Source organism: Polypterus senegalus, chromosome 5, assembly GCF_016835505.1.
Source record: "Polypterus senegalus isolate Bchr_013 chromosome 5, ASM1683550v1, whole genome shotgun sequence".
NCBI classification, from domain to species: domain Eukaryota; kingdom Metazoa; phylum Chordata; class Cladistia; order Polypteriformes; family Polypteridae; genus Polypterus; species Polypterus senegalus.
The window spans coordinates 65,036,551-65,049,468 of record NC_053158.1 but is presented as its reverse complement, the minus strand read 5'-3'; the positions used below and the strand labels follow the sequence as shown (position 1 = coordinate 65,049,468).

Below are 12,918 nucleotides of genomic sequence, written 5' to 3'. Positions count from 1 at the left end.
GCCTCGAAATAAGACAACCAGGGGTCATGTTTCAAGTCCTACCTACATGGAGTTTGCATGTTCTTCCCATCGGTGTCCTCCCACACTTCAAACACATTCATGTGCACTGACGACACTAAATTGGACCGTGTGTGTGTGTGTGTGTTCATCTTGCAATGGACTGGTGTCTTGTCCAGGGGTTTTTCCTGCTTTGTACCCTAAGGTAGCTGGGAATGGCTCCTGATAACCCTGCTCAGGATTAAGCAGTTTTAGAAAATGGTACAGTACTATCATTTCTTATTATACAAGTGCAGATTTCCTTCTGCATATGCAGCTTTTATAGAAAAACACATTTTTTCTCATTAAAATTATCACTAAAAATGAATATTACTTTAAGAAAAAAGTCCCTTATTTTTTTTTTTTTTTAATATGGTACGTTTTTTCAGTTGTTCTACCAACTATAAATTGTCACCCTCGCATGAAAATATGCAGAAGTTTTTTGTAATAACTGTTTTTTTCCCCCCCATACACTACCCCTGTTTTATTTTTATCTAGTAAGGTCTAATTTAATTTCTCATTTCTCAGTTTATAAACACTTTTCTTAGTTGCCAGGCTGACTCAATGCTTACTAAAAAGGGTGCTATGCAATGTTGCACGGATATTACAGGAAATGTGTAAATTGTCTATGAGTGGGCTGCCCAGCCATTTGTGAATTCACGTGTCAAGCGTCACGTCCGTTCAGCATGCTAGATCGCAGTTCTATCATCATTTGCTTTGCTAATTCCTTTTCGAGTTGTTCAATAACTCTGTGCACTACGCTCGAAGGGAGCTGTTAACAATCACTGCTACAAGAAAAAGGATAAGGAGCGCATGGTTGTCATGGACAGTTTAATTAAAATAATATCCTACAATTATTTTTTTCAGACACAATAATTAATAGCTGTCTGGCTACAATTTCCTCACATCAGCTAGAAAAAAGTCACATTTTCACATTACAGCTGGACCTTCCGTGCATCACTAGAAAGCTGATGTCCTGACTCGGCACGAAAACAGATAACAAATTTCTTGAGTTAAACTGGGATGTGTGTGCAAAAGGCAAAACAAACAGAAATAAAATAAAATGAAGCGAGAGAAACCCAGACAAGAACTAAAAATCACAACAGGTAAGAAGTTGAAAACTAAGTAAGACACGAAAATAAATCATAAAGAGAATACAATAAAGGTTTAGAAGGATCTATCGGCAGAGCAGATAAAGCACAGTGCAAACATTGCCCTTTTATCCCGTCTGCTGATAAATTTGTGGTCAAATCCCCTAAGAGCAAACCCCTAGAAACGTAGGACATGACCATAACAGCGATACATAACAGGAAAAGACAATGAGACCCCAAAATTCAGTCCTGATCAAGACGCTAAGAGCCTTTATTTATGCAAACTGCTGGACCTACAACATCATTATCTAAAGCAGGGGGTGTCCAGCTCCGGTCCTGGTGGGCTGCAGGTTTTCATTCCAACCCTTCTCCTAATCAGTGACCAGTTTACACTGCTAATTAATTTCTTTTCCCTTCATTTTAATAGCCCCGTTTTTAATTATTCAGTCTTCTGAGTTGCTTTGTTTCTTCATTAAATGGCAGCCAAACAGAAATGAGACGAGCCAACAGATGACCAGCTAAATTGGAACGTCAAACTCCAGTCAATTTTACTGAAAAGCCAGTTCTTGCTGTTAATTAAAGCCGTTATTGAATATCATGACTTGTTGCTGCTCTCATCCTGCCACAGTAGACTGTTGATTTTCTGTTTTTTCTAAGACCACCATCAAGATGTTTTGGTGACCTGAGCAGACCAACATGACTGAGACCTTCACCTTTCTTTATTTTCATGCTAGCTGGTCATATGGCGGCTTGTTTTATGTCTCATTATTGTTTGGCTACTCATTAAGGACTGCGGTGGGCTGGCGCCCTGCCCGGGGTTTGTTTCCTGCCTTGCGCCCTGTTTTGGCTGGAATTTGCTCCAGCGGACCCCCGTGACCCTGTAGTTAGGATGTAGCAGGTTGGATAATGGATGGCTGCTCATTAAGGAAAAAGAAACCACTAAGGGGTCGGAGTCACAGCAATTAAAACTAAGGCAAAACAAGTTAATCAGCAGCAAAATGGCTCACTAATTAAAAAGACGGTTAGAATGAAAACCTGCAGCCACTGCGGCCCACCGGGACTGGAGTTGGACACCCCTGATCTACAGTGTTTTAGACTAAATATCAATTTGTCAATAGTGTTGTAAAATCTTGAGAATCTCTACAGGCAGCTGCAGCTAAACAGGCTCTTTGACGCAGTCCTGGCCTGTACACCATTCTTGATATACAGTAGTTTAAATATTATTAGCACCTCTTACCTCCTACCACAATCTCCCATGAGTATTTACATTTTTAGAAATGTGCTAAATTAAATTGTAAATTAAATAAAATCAAGTTAAGTCAATAATGCCATGGAAGTAAAAGAAATCTGACTTCACATTTTGCCTTCAATATACGGTACATCTCCTGAGATTACATACGACGACTTTAACCCTAATTGGACGTGATTCATTTAACACCAGGATGAGGGGTGAAGTGAATGTTTAAAGTATCGATAGCTCCCTGTTCTTGCCTTATGGGTACCTGCAGTTAATGTATGCATACAGGAGCATTCGGTCAAGTCAGACTACATTAGTAACCGTTATTTGTGACACAAGAACATAATAAATTTGACAAACGAGACAAGACCATTCAGTCCATCAAGCCCTTTTCCTTAGGTAATAACTCGGCTGTTATAAAATCTCATCCAAACAACATGACCAGAGTAATTTTTACTGATGTTTTATTGTAAGTAATGGGCTCTTGTATCTTTACTTAAATGTGAACCTTTAGCCTAAAAGAAGTTACTTGCCTCAGGAGACTAACAGGTCCTGTGGTAATAATTACTTTACCCCATTTCATGGTAGTCCTGTCCAAACAGGACTTTAGATTTAGCTTGGTGCCTACAATTTCTGATTAATTTAGAAATAAATTTTTAAAAAATGAAATGTGCATCACTAATTTATATGTAGAGTCTTATTATGTCACCAGATGACAGAAAGCAAACTGCTGGCAAACCTAACCCTAACCCTTCTACACAAAGTCATCAGCGTTATAAAAAGATTTTACGAGATTTGCATAAAAGAAATCCAGTTTTATTATAAACATTTTAAGTATACACATTAAAAGAATTATGACAGCCCACATCCAAAAAAGCTTAACAGTTATTAAGTTATTTTAACTTAAAGGTTTAATAAAAAGCAGTGGTCAGCCATTGACTAATATTGCTTCCTACAGTGGGCTTCAGTATACCAGACTAGTGATTACTTCAAAGAAAAGTAACCATAGGTGGGCTCAACTCTGTAAGCCAAAAAGTCACTTTAGGTTTGTCTCAGTAAAAAAATATTTCTTTTGCCATAGATCATCAAACAACTGTGCTAAGTACTTAAAATTTTGTGATTCCTATATTTAGCTCATTTATCACAAAGAGCCAATATATACTGCTAGTACCTATTTCCAGTTTTCTAACCATATATTTTAAAAGTGAAATACTTAATTATACATAAATGGGGAGAACAAATAAAGCAAGGAAAAAGATTGTTTCCTAAAATTGCCTCCTTTCTCTGTAGTCTGTAAAATGTGATAAAGAACATAACCCACTTGCTGCTCATACTGACCAAGTATAATCACTCTGGCACCATCGTCAATTGCCGGAAAGTCATTTTAATAATTAGTAACTTCAGTAAGTCAAATTTCCTTCCCTTTTGACTTGGCCCAGAAACGTAAGCTCTGCTTAACACAGCTTCAAATACAGGGAAAAAGAAATTAACTTTACACTGTTTGAAGAAAGGATTAACAGTCATTTCCTGTTGAAGCCAAACACTCAAGCAGACACCAGTGTCAGGCTCCTTCGCTTGTTTAACAGGACGAGTTCCATAACCCTGTCTAAAAGCCTCGTTTTGACTACTTGTACTGTGACCTCATTTGTTGGTCATTGGTCAATATCCAATTCTCAGATAAGGGCTGACTGGACACAACTGATACCGATATGAATGGAGAGATGAACTGAGAGACGACTGCTGCTAACCAAATTTAGGTTGCGTAACTAAAAAATGTACTATTTGTGCACGGTAGATACAAAATTACTTAAATCAAGTAAAAGATGAAAGTCTGTTTGCTGTGCTAAGATTTTGTAGCGGTTGTTCTGCCAAATGGGAGGAACCAATTTTTTTTTTTTTTATGAGAAATAATGCTGCAGCGTAGCTTTAAAGTCAGACACACTCAATTAGCTAGACACTCGTTCAACAAACTCTCTGTAGCTGAAAACAAATTTCCCAAACAGAGCTTAACTTTCTCAAAAGGTCAAAGTGATACAGGATTGTGAAGAGCTGAATCCTACCCACACAGCGTCATGTTCAAGGTATGAAGCTACCCTGGATTGGTGCCTGTCCGTCCCAGGGCCCACTCACTCTCAGATAAACATCATGACACTCAAACTCAAACGGTTAATTTGAAAAACTGCTTCATAGTTTGCTTATATAATTTAAAAGGCCATATTTGTACACTAAATGTTCTGAAATTATGCCATTCTACTTGTATCACAGCAAGCTGGTCAAGTGTCTGGTGTTGAATGGTGGTAAATGCAGTCAAAAGTGAAAATTCAACAACAGGAACAGTTTCTCATCACTCCTCTTCAGGATCACAATGCCGCCTGTCAAGTTTCACCCAACATCATCAAATATATGGCCATAGAACACACTTAAAGTACAACACCAAAAAGTACTTGACACTGAAGGTGCCAGTTAACAACTCATTCAATAGAGGAAATAAAATGACAAATTCACTCGAGCGAATATTTGAAAAGCAAAAACTACTGTTGCCACCTTAAACGTTTGCTTAAACATTGCCGTGCAATCCTGCGGGATTGCTTTGTGCAGGATGAAGTTCTGTTTGCTGTAATCTGTTGATTTTGCAGTCTCAGGCAGATGTGTTGTAAAGCAAATATAATATGGGCTTTACTTCTATTGTAATCACAGATCAGCCCCCAAAATGGAAATCCAGTGCCCCCGTACTAAATTTGTTCTGCTGCAGAACTTGCTTTATATTCAAATTATCACCTAATTTTCTATATACTTGTAATTTTCATAGCCTACAAAATATGAAGCACAGATGTAAAGCGGGTCCTGTTTGCAGATTATTTTTATTATAACACTAAAATTTAAATGTACTCACTTGAGGCCATGTCACATTTCATGGCTTTCACTGTGTTTTTAGTCAGAGACTTCATTTACATGAAGTGAGTCGGAAACAGTCGGCAGCAAATTGACATTATTGACCATCATGTAGTCTGACATGCCCAACGATTCATAGGGCACTATGATTTCCACAATGCGGAAAACACTAACAGAATCGCAGAATTAACGCATAAAAATGGATTTTAGATTTAAAAACAGAAATGTGCGCAATTTAGAGACTGAAGGGTTGGTGGCTGTTACAAAACTTTTCAATAAATTAAACAATTGAATAATGTGGAGTTCTCTCATTCAGATACTATTTTCCAGTTTGTTGGTTTTCAATCGAACGCAATTTTTCGTAGCCTTTAAGTCATGCCTCTATCTGTTTGTGCACATGTTTCCTGCATGTTTTCTTGTTAAAGGCACACGAACTAGCTAGCTGCACGGGACAGAAATGTCGAAGCGAGCAGTATCAGACACCCTAACTACGTAAAAAAATAAGAAAACACGAGCTTAACTGCAAAACTGACACGAAAACATACTTTGGCAAGTCCGACATACTACTTGAAGAAATGACGAAGATGCATTCTTTCTTTACTAAGCATTGTAAACAAGAAGGCGCGCTGCCTGAAACTGAGAGCAGTCTTCGTCAAACTCATTTGCCCCATGTCTATGAAAAACATATGAAAGATGCGTGGCAATAAAATTTATGTTGTAGTTCAGGGGTGCCCAATGCGTCGATCACGATCGACTGGTAGATCGCATTGCATTCAAAAAAAAAATTTTTAAACATTAGTCTATCTTATATCCTCCCTATGGCATTCGCCACTTGATTGACATACAGGGCGGCCAGTCTGAGATCTCGTCTTCTAACACACTGGTCATCCCACACGCATGATGAAATGCGCGAGCTACTGCAAAACTCCGGCTGTGATCTAGTTAGCCTTCCAATTTATATCGACTAAAGAAGAGATTAAAAAAAAAAAATGTTTGGGGAGAGTATGGGCTGGATGTGGAATTGGAAGAGGGTTTTTTTCTCACAATGTCACAGTCAAAGTGTGTTTGTCTGGTCTGTCAATCTATTATTGCTATTCCAAAGAAGGAAAATGTGGAAAGGCACTTTCGAACTGTTCATAAATACTATGAAACTGACTTCCTTCCGAAAAGCAATCTGAGAAAGAGAAAGCAGAGGGAACTAAAATTGCAGTTAAATCAGACAGCCGTCATTTTTCAGCGCCTTGATTCGGGAAACATCCAAAACCTCACATCAGAGCTGGAGACACAATGGAAGGTGTGCGTGCAACTTGACAGCATACGCTTAACAGAAGAGACTGAAAATTGTCTGTTAGACTTTGACAGACGGTTTCAAGACTTTGCTTTACTTGAGCCAATCGCTACATTTAAGTGCTATCCATTTAGGGAAGATGTTGAGAAATTGCAACACTGTTTCACCTAAAACTCGTCTACAGTGGAGGATGAGATTTTGACACTACATGATGACATTCAGCTGAAGTATGGGGATCATGGACAATTTTGGAACTTACTCACAGAGGAAAAGTACCCAAACATGAGGAAATGTGTTACCTCCTTGACTGCATTATTCGGCTCTACTTATTTTCCCACATGAAGATTAATTCAAATACTGTAGTGACCATAAATGTATAGAATTGTTATTGTGCCATAAGGGTTATTCAGTTATGCAAGGTACGACAACATATATTTTATGTATAAAGTATACTCAGAGTGTGTATTGTGCTCCATGGCCGGCCATTTATCCCAGCCAATACCCCCAGGCGAGATGCCCCAAATTCCAGCAGGGCATCATGGACTATGGAGTTTTTCTGTAAAGCCCTGCTGGGTAACGTCGGGACCACCAGGTGTCGCTCCAGGGAGAACCATGGACTACTATTTGCCCTACGCCTCGGAAGTACGTCCGAGTCACATGGACAGGAGGAATGACGTACTTCTGGGGTGAAGAAACTGACTTTTTATCTGACCCGGAAGTCATAAGGAATCATGGACTGGGGATTGGAAACACTTCCGGGTCAGGGAATATAAAAGGACTCTGGGAACTCCCAGACGAGCTGAGCTGGGTGGAAGGGTGGCAATGCGTCTGGGAGTGGAGGAATTGTTTATTGTGTATTTGATAGTTATTTATGAGTAATGGGGAGAGGAGGGTGCTTTGTGCACTACTGTTAATTAATAAAGTCTACTTTTGGACTTATATGGTGCCTGGCATCTTGGACAAGGATTCAAGGGAGCGATAGCGTCCCCTATCTGTCACTATATATATATCTTTTTTAATGTAGATAGATCATTTCAAACTGGTCATTTTAAAAGTAGCTCACAAGCCGAAAAAGTGTGGGCACCCCTGATCTAGTTAGTTGCGGTAATAAAAGCGTAGAAAGCGCATGTCCAGCGTGCGGTCGTCCAGGTAAGAGCGCACCTTCGTGCAGAGTTGCTTCAGCCACTGAGAAAGCACGCTCTGCCTCCACTGAAGTAGGCGGCACAGTCATCAGGTACAGATACACTTCTTCTAAACAACGCCCGCACTTGCCGTTGCTCTGAAACACCACCATTTCAGCTTTTACTGATGCATCCAGTTTCTTGTCATCATTCTGTGATGGCAAGTTTCTTGGCACAGATAATGTGGATGCAACAGACTGACGCAATGCAATTTCAAGTTGCTGTTCAAAGCTGTTGCCTGACAGATGTCAATGAAGTCTGCCCCGTCCCGACATTCGTGAGCTGCAGAGTGCTATATATGCGAGCTTGGCCATTCCCGGTTTCCCGGGAATTATGGCAGTTTGAAAAATGAATGGATTCCCTAAATGTGACCCAAGTCAAAACCACTGCATTCTAGAAAATACTTATGAGAAAACCTAAGGCTACACAGGGGGCAAAAGTATACAATTAGAAACTTAGGAGGCCCACTATAGCGTCTACCTCCTTGTGGTTTAGGGTCAGATATTTGGTACTAAGTAACAAAAAGATGCATTTAGTAGAGCAATAGTCATATAAACAAACAAAGCCAAGGGAGAAAGAAGCCTTGGAGCTTAGAAGTCAGGAGGCTTCTTCCCAGACCTTAACCTTACTCAAAGCCTGCAGGGGGGCCAAGGGAAACATTGATGACAAGGGTAAACAACTCCGGCTGATGACCTCATAGCCAGGACCAAACCCCAGCAGAAAAGCCTGGATGATGAGGTCCATACGACTTCGGCCGGTGGCTCCATGGTCAGGACCAGTACGCAGTTCAAAGCCCAAAAGGCCAAAGGGGAGGCTGGGGAGTCAACTCCAAGGACACTATCTGTACCCAGATATGGCCCACATAAGGACAGCACACAAGGCCAATGGAGAAGCCCCAGAACATAGAGGCAAGAAAGCTGCTTTCCCAAAACCTAACCCTAACTCAGATCCTACAGAGCCAGGACGACAAGGATAAAGCACCACATCCCCAAAGCAAGGCTAACCCAACTCCAAAGCCCTCAAGGCCTCAAGGGAAGCTGGAAAAAGTCTGCAAATAAGCTGATAACTCTAAGGGACCCCACCCACCATCTGTAACCAGATATGGCGCTCAAAACAACACCAGAATCACCTGCTGCAATAAGGACAACAGCTCCAAGTTTGGATGGACAGTGCCTTCTTCCTTCCCAACCACTCTCCACTGCATTCTGGAGAAAAGTTGGGGGAATCTAACCTGCCCTTTACTATTCATGTTACTGTACCAACATTAACATTAAGGGTCTTCTTCCTTCATTCAATATAACATGAACAATCTCTGTATCACTCCTTTCTCTGATGCAACCACCTGCACACAAACATGTCTGCACTTTCCACAGGCCAGACAAAACGATCGAACTTGACAACAGAGGAAGCAAAAATCATGACAAGGGTCTTGTGGGTGAAACAGCTGAAGGATCTGGTGTCCCACGAGACTCTAACCCCATTTTTTCTATTAGAACAATGCTTCAGTATCCACATTTTGCATATCTGCTGGGTTTTTCAAGAACACGAAATTCAGATAACAGGAATTGATTGTATATAAAAATTAACCTCATCATACTATTTATACCTTTATTATAGGTGCTAGTACAACTGAAACATAAAGAAAATAAAATAAGTTATCAAACTAAATCAATATTATTACATTTATGATTTCCAGCAATTAGTAATATATATTTATTTTCCTTTTATGGTAAAAGCCCTCTATGAAGAGTAGTCTGTGGTGTCAGGATAATTTTAAATAAATAATCGTGTGGGGCTCCAATCGGGTGCATTCCATGGCTAATTGGGGTACTTGGCCGACTGCACCGCATACACATACGGCAGCAGGCGGATTAGGTGGGGGGGCCTCAGTTGTGCCTTGGAATTAGCGGTTTGCTGCACCTGCACCCAATACCATAGGAGAGTTAAAAAGGTGCCTGAACAGGACAAAAGGGGAAAGAAAAATGAGCGAGAGAGAGAATGATTGGGAGCAATAAAGAAAGATGGTGGCAGCAGGCATCTAAGCAGTGTGCACGTGGATGCAGGCAGGAAGCCAGGAGAGGTGGCTATGGCAGACACTGACGGGGCTGACTGGGAGGGTCTACTCCAGCTAGAGTGACTCAATCCTGAGTAAGTCTGAAGAGAGGCAGCAAGAGACGAGGGGAGCAAAGTGAGGTTTGGAGAAGGAGTCTGACTGGGTGCCTGTGACCAGCAGTAACGTGAGCCTGGATACAGGGGAGGGTGTGCCTACCGGTGGGCTGTTTCCTTGTGTTGAGAAATCCATAGTATGTAAGCCAGGGAGACATACATTTTTAGAAGGAGTTTAAACATCTTTGACTGTGCATTTTGAAAAGATTCTACCAGCTGTTGATTTTAACTTTGCTTATCTAGACATGTTTGTGGAGATTTTAACCTTTTTAATGGATTATTTATTTATTTGAGAAGACTGCTTTGTTTTGATGTATTTAATAAGAGCACTGTTCTCTTTTTTGCAACCACCCCTTACTGTACATGTGTGTCCTCATTTGCCTGGCTCATCTTAGTTATGACTATTTACGGCTGAAGAGGCTCCTAGAAGTTACAAGGGAGTGTGGAGCCTACCTGCACGGTCACACCCTCCTGTGGAAGTTTGTGCTTATGCTGATCTGACAATGGTCATGAGTACATCTTTAGCGTTACCTAGTATTTGAGTCCTTTTGTACCACAAACTGCAGATGGGTATCATGGTGATTTATCCACCTTAATCAGAATACATCATCTTTGGTTAATGCCTGAAGCAAATGCCAGTACCACATCAATACGAAAAAAGGTTCCTACCTAAGCTATTACTATTCACTCTTTCTGTGTATGAGTGCTGCATATGAAAGAGACAGGTAATGTTTATTTTAGTGAATGTTTTTCATGTACTTCTAGGCTCATGCACATTTCACTGAATCCAAGCAAATGCATTTCCCCAAAAAACTGCATTTACATATACATACATATACTGTATATACACACACACACACACACACACAATGTTTTAAATTTCCCAAGAATTCTAGCTCTTGGGGATTCCAGCTAGGGTGGCACCATCAACAACAAACTACCAACCGTGGAAATGTAAAACAGCGCTCAGCAGGCTGTTACCAGTAGCCTAACATAGCATCCAGTGTTAAGTAATGTTCTCATCACTTTACTGCTGCTCTCTGAAATCCTCATGTGCTATGTGACTGTGGGCATTTTCATGTTTAAAAGAATCAATTCACAGTTCTGTTATCAAATTAAGTCGACATACACTTCTAAACAGAATTACAGTTTTGAAGAAATACTTATTAATGCAGCCAAACATCATTTTCGAAATCTACAAAGGCATTCATGCAGAGGGAGACGTACAATGTTCTGGAATGGCCGTCACAGTCCCCTGACTTGAATATCATCGAAAAATCTATGGGATGATTTGAAGCAGGCTGTCCATGCTCGGCAGCCATCAAATTTAACTGAACTGGAGAGATTTTGTATGGAAGAATAGTCAAAAATACCTCCATCCAGAATCCAGACACTCATCAAAGGCTATAGGAGGCGTCTAGAGGCTGCTAGATTAGCAAAAGGAGGCTCAACTAAGTATTGATGTCATATCTCTGTTGGGGTGCCCAAATTTATGCACCTGCCTAATTTTGTTATAATTCATATTTTCTGTTAATCTAATAAACTTAATGTCACTGCTGAAATACTACTGTTTCCATAAGGCATGTCATATATTAAAAGGAAGTTGCTACTTTGAAAGCTCAGCCAATGAGAAACAAAAATCCAAAGAATTAAGAGGGGTTCCCAAACTTTTACATATGACTGTATCCAGTTGTATGCACAAAATTTGCAGAACATATGCGTTTTTAGAAAAATATTGTTAAACAGGCACATCCAGAAAAATCAGCACATATCATATACAGGAAACACAAGCCACATTACATTGCCTTTTTGAATGAAAAAACAAATTGTGCATTTTGCACGTTTTGAGCATAATGACTGGACAGCCACCATGTGGATTACGCGACATGAGCAACATGAGATTCCAAACCCCCATGTACGTTTCTCATATCCTTCTCTGTTGAACAGCATTGTTCAATACTTGATTCTATTATATCATCTTTTTTTTTTTCTGTCCAAGCTGCATGAAAGCATAAAAAATAAAATTTTCCTCAGCTATTCCTACAAATTACACAGGTAAAGTAAATTCAGAAAAAACAGACGACAAAATTACAGCAAAACACCTCTTAATCTTTTCTCTAAAAAGCACATTAAAATATACTTGTACCATAAAGCTTCAGACTAAATGTAGGCTTCATGTATTAATTGTCCTTTTGCACAGTACCCATTTTTATTGTTTTATACTACCCCATTCCACACTAAGCGCTGTGTCGTCTGCTGTAAATGTAATGTATTACTCTCCTGAAACAGACACTTGCATAATGCAGGTAAATCAGCTAGGAAAGCTCCGCAGTAAGTGGAACGTTCTGTTAAATGTTGTTTCGATAATAAAGAAGAAAAATTAAAAGACCTTGTGTGAGAATCGCAAGTTTACAGTACCCAGCGGGTGGCTATGCAGCCTTATTTGATCTGTACCCTCCACCAAAACATGAGCAGCGGCTCCATCTTAAGATAAAGACACTAAATTTGAAAAATAAACCAAAAAATGATGTTCACTTGCTTTCACGTGATAGTAAGCCAAACGGAGACCAACCACTCAAATGCCAAAAAGTGCCTTCTATTGTGAAACAAATTCAGAATCCTAGTGCCAAACGGGTCATTGAAACTCTGATTAAATTAGATATCAAGAGGGATGTCACAGCATCAGAATTTTTGTATTCAATACCAGTGCCATGACATTTTCTGAACTTTGGGACTAAGTTAGTATTGAAATAATCATTTTTTTATGACATCCCTAGATACCGATAATGAATATACAGTTGTGCTTTAGAAGTTTCTGAATCCTTTAGAATTTTTGTAGATTTCTGCCTAACTATGACCTAAAACATTATCAGATTTTCACTAGAGTCCTAAAAGTAAATAAAGAGAAACCAGTTAAACAAATGAGACAAAAATATTATGATTGGTCATTTATTTAAGGAAAATGATCGAATATTACATATTTGTGAGTGGCAAAAGTATGTGAACCTCTAGGATTAGCAGTTAGTT

At 39.7% G+C, this 12,918-nt stretch overlaps 1 protein-coding gene across 2 annotated transcripts in view; it reads right to left on the bottom strand.

The window, feature by feature from the left end:
* Nucleotides 1-12,918, bottom strand: part of mib1 (MIB E3 ubiquitin protein ligase 1) — a 208,232-nt gene that overhangs the window by 173,405 nt on the left and 21,909 nt on the right. The window lies entirely within an intron of this gene.